Here is an 8,281-nt window from a genome sequence, read left to right on the forward strand (position 1 = left end):
CTGAGGAGATTGTTGAGTACACTACCAATGAGAAGGATGTCACTAAGGTGTCTTATATCATGCTGGCAACTATGATAACAGAACTCCAAAAGTCCTACGAGGATTTCTACCCTTATGAGATGCACCAAGACCTGATGGAAAGATACCATCAGAGTGCTCGTCAGGAGAGGTATGAAATTATCACCTCCATGATAACAACTAAAATGAAGGATGGAGATTCCATCATGGTCCACTTGCAGAAAATGCAAAGGTTTGTGGACCGTCCGCTGAAGTTAAATGTAATCTTCGATATGGAACTGGCCATAGATATTATTCTACATTCTCTACCTCCCTGTTATGATCAGCTTTGTATGACTTATCATATGAACAAGGAGGAGGTCACCCTCAACAAGCTTCAAGGACTTTTGAGGATTGCTGAAATGTGACATCCGCAAAATTTATCGGTCAGAAAAGACCGATTTAGTTTATGCTTTTAAAAATAAAATCAGAGTAATCTTTTAAAAGATGTTGTGGAATTTTCCCCCAAAACAAAACATGATAAATTTTATTTATCAAAACAGTTCTTAAAAAAATACATATTTTTATTATATATCAAAACCTCGGGATTTCATGTTCCGATACAGACCAAAAGCATAAACAGTACATTATAAGCCTTACAACAGTTATTTACAACTACTGGCCTATAATCCAAAATCCCTCGTCATTATCCAAATTATACTCTGGGTCCACTACCTGTAATATAAAAGTTGAGTGGGTCAGGCTTGGAAGCTTGGTGAGCATATAAGGTTTTCAATCCATAAATAATAAATTTATTAATTTCATCAACCAACAATAACCCTGATTACCTGTTCCAATTATCCTCACTTTACGTCCCTAAACACCTATCACAAGGGACTTAGCCTAAGGATCATCATCGGGATGGACACTACTGCTAAAGGGATTCCTCATCCATACATGTCCTTAAGGCAACCATGAGGGGGATGGAGTACACCAGCGAACATATAGTTCACCAACACCTACAGGCTGCAAGCCTGCTAGCGTTCCATTGGACTGTCTATAAAGGTCCGTGGTCGTCATCTATACTCTGCAAGATGACTAGAACAACAACAACAACAACAACAACATCGAGGCCTCTCATCATTTTAGCACACACCAACTATTTCATCTACTCATGTTATACCCAACATATTTGTAGATAAAAATACATATACAATTTAAATCATTTTAAAACCTATATAAAACATTCATTCAACACCCATCTCAAATAAACAAACAATATAATTACACATAGCACGTATTTTATAGAAAATACATGATATCTATGTGTAAGATGAAAGTGACTACATACTCACTAGTTTTAACGAAAATCGGGCAGCACGTCGTTTGGGCGACGTGGCCACCTCTGGCTCACACACACGAGTACACTGGGCGTCCTCTGAATTTTCAAACTTCAAAATTTCATAACTTTCTCATACAAGCTCTGTTTTTAACGTTCTTTATATCCACGCATAGATGAGACTATTCTCTATAACTTTCGTTTAGACTCCATCGGCTAATTTTGAATTTATTTTTAAAGTTATATTTTTAATAGGTCGGGACAGGAAAAGTCCGTTAAAATTCATAACTTCTTCATCCGACATCTGTTTTCGTCTGTCTTTTTACCGTTAAACTCCAATCAATAAGATCTTCGATTCTCGTTTAGATTTTTTCGGCTAAAATGTAACATCCGGATTTTACCAGGTATCTTGTAAATCTAATTTTGTCATATTGTGAGAGGGACTCGGCGAGTTGGAGCTCAGACTCGCCGAGTAGAGACGCGGAATTGAGCATTGGTGCGCGCCTGGACTCGGCGAGTCCAGGATATGGACTCGGCGAGTCTGCGCTGTGTAATGAAACCCTAAATCTCCGGGTTTGAGGCCTATTTAAAGGGCCTTTATGCCGTCATTTGTGCTCACCCAACCCTCAGTGAGTGACCCTTGTGTTCTTGAGCTATTTGTGAAGAGAAAGGAGCCATTCTTGATCTTGTGTGTGTTATCTAGCAAGAAGAAGGAGACCCTAGGCAAGAGGAAGCAAAGGAGGTTGCTATTTCGTGGATTTGGAGCTTAGATCATCACTCTAGAGGTATTATCTCGGACCATTTTCTGTTTAGTGAAGCATGATGCAATTTAGGGCTTGTGGTGGTCATTTATGGGATGATTTGATGCCCATTGGTTCCCTCTTTGAGTTGAGGCCTTGGATCTGGATCCATAGAGGTCCAGAGAGCCTCACTCATCAAGCTTTATGAGTGACAATAGAGTCTTTGGCCTTGTGTTGTAGTATTTGAGTCATAAACATCATATATGGTCATATAAAGGTTGTATGTGCATCAAGATTGTAACTTTATGTGCTAAATGAGCTTGGAGGGACTGGATCTATGGATTAATGAACTGGATCTGACCTTTAGAGCAAGATTGAGTCAGTGCATGGCATGGACTCGCCGAGTCCGAAGAACAGACTCGGCGAGTAGCATGAATGTTGCCCGACCACTCTGTGAGTGGCCTCGCCGAGTTGGGAAAGGTGGACTCAGTGAGTCAAGGGGGAGTCAGAATGGACAGGTGGACTGAGTCTAGCTGGACTCGCCGAGTTGTTCTTGAGACTCGGCGAGTTGAGTTGTGGTGGCCCCACAACTCGTGCCAGGTGGAACTCGTCGAGTTGAGGGAATGCTCGACGTGTCAAGGGAGTCTTCCAGGGAAATTGGTGTACACGCCCAGACTCGCCTGGGTACTCGCCGAGTCCGGTCAAAGTTGACCATTGACCGTTGACCAGCGTTGACCTAGATTGACTTGTTATAGTGTGGTCAACCCCAGTGGGGAAAGTGTTAATTAGAGTTGTATTGTGCTATAGGGGGACGACAGCTCGACAGGTCGCGTGATTAGCGATTTCAGGTTTACGATTTACCGAGACACGCAAGGTGAGTCTTCTCACTATACTTTACCTTGAGTAGGTAACCAGAGTTATGTGATAGAGTATTTGTATGCTATGTATGTTATGTGTTGTACTGCATTACTTCTATGTGTTTGATGCTGTGCATGTTTACAGAGTTAGAACCGGAAGGTTCACAGAGTTAGAACCCGAGGGTTCACAGAGTTTGGGTGCACGGACCCACAGAGTTATAGCCTCGAGTGGCTAATATGTGTTATATGTAGTATTTTGGGGAACTCACTAAGCCTTGTGCTTACAGTGTTGATGTTATTGTTTCAGGTACTAGTGACGACCGCGGGAAGGCGCCGGCTTGATCCGTACACACACACACATTCGGAGCTTGTTATCATGATCTTGGGATTTTGTATTGTCTTGTTTGGATAATTAAAATGGTTGTTTAATGAATATCAATGGAATTATGTTTTATAAAAATTGAAAATTTTGTTTTGAAAATTTTCGGTGTTACAAATTGGTATCAGAGCCTTGGTTTGAGGGATTCGGGTACACCTTCGGGGGTATTTGAACTCAAACTGAGGAATTGAAGAGATATTTCAAAATAAAACCAAAGTTTTCTAAGAGTAAAAGATTTTCCAGGAAGAAACGTGTGTACGATCAGCCAGCGCCCGAACGGTGAATTCCCAAAATACCTTTATATTATGTGATAATTATTATTAATGTGATGTATTTGCATGCTAGAGTAGGCTAGGTATTGCTAATAGGACTAGAGTGGCCTGTTTTGTGATGCCTTAGCCTAGGGAAGGGTGAGCTGCTATGAGATGCTGAGAGTAATTAGGTAGCAGCTAGGACATTGTGTGAGACCTATTACAGAGTGATTTAAGTATAATAGAGTACTTGGGGATTGGGATCCGAAGAGGAAGATTTGGGGTGTGTACTGAGACGGTGCGGACAGTAGTATTGGGCCCGTACTACTGAAAGCACCGGTGCGGTACACAGTCCAAATAAGAATCTTGGGATACCAAGAATCAAGGAGGGGTGGATTGTCGAATGTAAGAGTGTTCGAGTAAATTCTAATTATCGCATGTTGTATTTCAGAGGTTGATCATGGTGAGGACACGTCGCATGCCGAAGGATGCCGGAACTAGCGATGAGGAGATTCGACAGATCATTCATGAGGAGGTGGCTGCGGTCATCAGAGCTGAGTTACCAGAGATGTTCGGGTCCATTAAGACCGCGTTGATTGAGACATTTGACGAGCGCTATGTCGCTCTTTCTGAGGCTGCGGTTGCAGCGGCTACCGCAGCGATAGCTGCGGCAAGACCCCAGGGAGGTGATGCGACATTGTTTAGGGAGTTCAGCAACACCAAGCCACCAGAGTTTGATGGTATGCAGGATCCGGTGGCAGCTATGAGGTGGATATCTGATATGGAGGGATGCTTCTTCACTTGCTCGTCCCCTGAGCATTTGAAGGTTCGGTTCGCGCTGAACCAGCTTCGCTTGGGAGCGAAGGACTGGTGGAAGTTTGTGACGGCACACTTCACACCGACTGAGCTTTCAGCAGTGACCTGGGAGAGGTTCACTACCATGTTCCGAGATGAGTACGTTCCTCAGGTGGAGAGGGAACGTCTGACACAGGAGTTTCTGACCCTCAAGCAGGGTACCGAGTCAGTCACAGCTATTACGAGGATGTTTCATGAGAGGGCGATGTTCTGCCCTGAGCACGTGTCCACCGAGCAGGCACGTATGAGCCGTTACCTGAGCATTCTGAGACAGGATATTCGGGAGTTCGCTGGGAACTCCTCGTATCGGACATTTGCGGAGCTTCAGGCAAATGCTCGGAAGAGGGAGATTGAGCTTGAGACTCAGGCCAGGGAGGAGGCGGAGTCTCTGGGGAGGGATCGGCGGCCGGCACAGTCCCAGCCGGCAGCCAAGCGGGCCAAGCCCGCTGATCCCCAACCCGGGAGCCAGAAGGGCCGCACTTGTGGAAAGTGCGGCAAGGGTCACGATGGAGTCTGTCGAGCGGGGTCTTGCTACAAATGTGGCAAGGAGGGGCATATGGCCAAGGACTGCCCCAAGGGGTTTACAGTGTGCTTCCACTGTAACCAGACCGGACACCGGAAGGCAGAGTGTCCGCTGCTGCACGGAGCATCTCAGGGGTCTGCTCCCGCCGCCATCAGAGCTACTGCTACAGAGAGTCGGCCCGTGAAGGCCGAGGCACCGAGGGCTCGGGGGAGAGCCTTTCAGATGACTGCGGAAGAGGTCCGCGCTGCACCCGACGTTGTGGCTGGTACGCTTTCTTTTATTATTTATTTATGGTGTCGAGATATTATGCTTATATTATGCTATGCATAGGTACCTTCCTTGTGAATTCTGTACCTGCTTTAGTGTTATTTAACTCGGGTGCGAGTCGATCTTTTGTATCTTTGGCATTTAGTCAGCATATCAGTGTTAGTCGTGGGGCACTGAGTCGGCCCCTGCGGGTTTCCATAGCCACCGACAGAGTGATTTGTGCCACGGAGATCCTCCGAGAATGTGTATTGGAGATTTTTGGGGTTGAGTTCCCGATCGACCTGATTCCTATTGCGATGGGTGATGTCTGTGTTATAGTGGGCATGGACTGGTTGAGCCGATTCGGCGCGATTATCGATTGCAAGCGTCAGCTGGTGACTATACGAGATCCTAGTGGGGGAGTTCTTTCGGTTTACAGCGAGGTTACACGTTCTGGATCAGCCTTTTGTTCGGCTGCTAGGGCGAGGCAGTGTTTACAACGGGGCTGTAAGGGTTTTGTGGCGTATGTGATGGATACGCGAGTGATCTCCGAGAGACCGAGTTCGGTGGATGAAGTTCCGGTGGTGCGTGAGTTTCCAGATGTCTTTCCCGAAGAATTACCAGGTGTGCCTCCCGTCAGGCAAGTGGAGTTTGGTATCGATTTGGTTCCGGGAGCCGCGCCTATCGCTAAGGTGCCGTATCGCCTTGCGCCTCCAGAAATGCAAGAGTTATCCTCGCAACTTCAGGAGTTGCTGGGGAAGGGGTTTATTCGGCCGAGTAGCTCGCCGTGGGGAGCACCCATCCTGTTTGTGAAGAAGAAAGATGGCTCGCATCGCATGTGTATTGATTACCGGGAACTGAATAAGTTGACAGTCAAGAACCGTTACCCGTTGCCGAGGATCGACGATTTATTCGATCAGTTACAGGGAGCATCTTGGTTCTCCAAGATTGATTTGAGGTCGGGCTATCATCAGGTGAGAGTACGGGACGAGGACGTCCAGAAGACAGCATTCAGGACGCGTTATGGGCATTATGAGTTTTTGGTGATGCCTTTTGGGCTCACCAATGCCCCGGCTGTATTCATGGACCTCATGAACAGGGTACGTCGGCCGATGTTGGATCGGTCGGTGATTGTGTTCATTGATGATATTCTGGTATATTCGAGATCTAGAGAGCAGCACGAGGAGCATTTGAGGGAGGTTCTTGGAGTTTTGAGATCGGAGAAACTTTATGCAAAGTTTTCCAAGTGCGATTTTTGGTTGCGGGAGGTCCAGTTTCTGGGACATCTCGTTAACCAGAAGGGGATATTGGTCGATCCTGCCAAGGTTGACGCAGTGATGAGGTGGGAGGTGCCAAGGTCACCTTCTGAGATCCGGAGTTTCCTTGGGTTGGCAGGGTATTATCGGAGGTTTATTAAGGATTTCTCCAAGATTGCGGTTCCACTCACCAGATTGACCCGGAAGGGTGTTACATTTCTATGGGGTCCCGAGTAGCAGACCTCCTTTGAGACGCTTCGCCAGAGGTTGTGTGAAGCTCCGGTATTAGCTCTTCCGGAAGGGATGGAGGGTTTTGTGGTATTCTGTGATGCATCGATTTTAGGACTGGGAGTGGTACTGATGCAGAAGGGACATGTGATAGCATATGCATCGAGGCAGTTGAAGCCTCACGAGACGAGGTACCCCACACATGATCTGGAATTGGGGGTAGTGGTGTTCGCCCTCAAGATTTTGCGGCACTACTTGTATGGGGTTCGATGTACGATTTACACGGACCATAAGAGCTTGAAGTACCTGATGGATCAGCCTAACCTAAACATGCGGCAAAGAAGGTGGTTAGATGTGGTCAAGGATTATGATTGCGAGATTTTGTACCACCCGGGCAAGGCTAATGTGGTAGCCGACGCATTGAGTCGCAGGGCGGAGAGTGCTCCACTGCGAAATGTATGTTTGCGACTGACTGTGATAGCTCCAGTTCTGGACGCCATTCGTGGGGCACAGGCCGAGGCTGTGCGTTCGGAGATGCAGAAGAGAGAGCGGGTCGTTGGGTTGGTTTCGAAGTTCGTATCGGATAGTCGAGGCCTTATGACTTATCAGGGCCGGATCTGGGTACCGTTTGTAGGCGGTACACCTACTACATTGATGGAGGAGGCTCATAGATCGAAATTTTCGATCCATCCCGGGGCTACAAAGATGTATTTGGACCTAAGGAAGGAGTATTGGTGGCCTTGCATGAAGAAGGATGTCACATGGTTTGTCGAGAGGTGTTTGACCTGTCGAAGGGTAAAGGCCGAACACCAGAGACCGCATGGCAAGTTGCAGCCATTGGAGGTTCCCGAATGGAAGTGGGAACAGATCACTATGGATTTCATCACCAAATTGCCGAGGACTGCCAGAGGAGTCGATGCAATTTGGGTGATTGTGGATAGGTTGACGAAGAGCGCTCACTTCCTTGCCATCAGTGAGAGTTCTTCGGCGGAGAAGTTGGCGGAGATTTATGTGAGGGAGGTTGTATCTCGGCATGGGGTGCCGATCTCGATCGTTTCAGACCGCGATGTGCGTTTCACCTCCCGCTTCTGGAAGAAATTTCATGAGGAGTTGGGTACTAAGCTGCATTTTAGTACCGCATACCACCCCCAGACCGACGGCCAGAGTGAGCGGACGATTCAGACACTTGAGGACATGCTTCGGGCATGTGTATTGGACTTTGGGGGTAGTTGGGATACGTATTTGCCTTTGGCGGAGTTTTCCTACAATAACAGCCATCATTCGAGCATCGGTATGCCGCCCTTTGAGCTGTTGTATGGTAGGAGGTGTCGGACTCCCATATGTTGGGGAGAGGTTGGGCAAAGGGTAATGGGCAGTACGGAGATCGTGAATCAGACGACAGAGCAGATACAACTGGTCAGACAGAGGTTATTGACCGCTCAGAGCCGACAAAAGAGTTACGCGGATAGACGCCGGTCCGAGCTGGAATTTCAGGTCGGCGACTTTGTTCTCCTGAAGGTCTCTCCTTGGAAAGGAGTGATCCGGTTCAGGAAGAGGGGCAAATTGGGGCCCCGGTTTATAGGTCCGTTTCGTGTGATCGAAAGGGTAGG

Source organism: Lactuca saligna, chromosome 3, assembly GCF_052625555.1.
Source record: "Lactuca saligna cultivar CGN05327 chromosome 3, ASM5262555v1, whole genome shotgun sequence".
In the NCBI taxonomy this organism is placed as follows: Eukaryota; Viridiplantae; Streptophyta; class Magnoliopsida; order Asterales; family Asteraceae; genus Lactuca; species Lactuca saligna.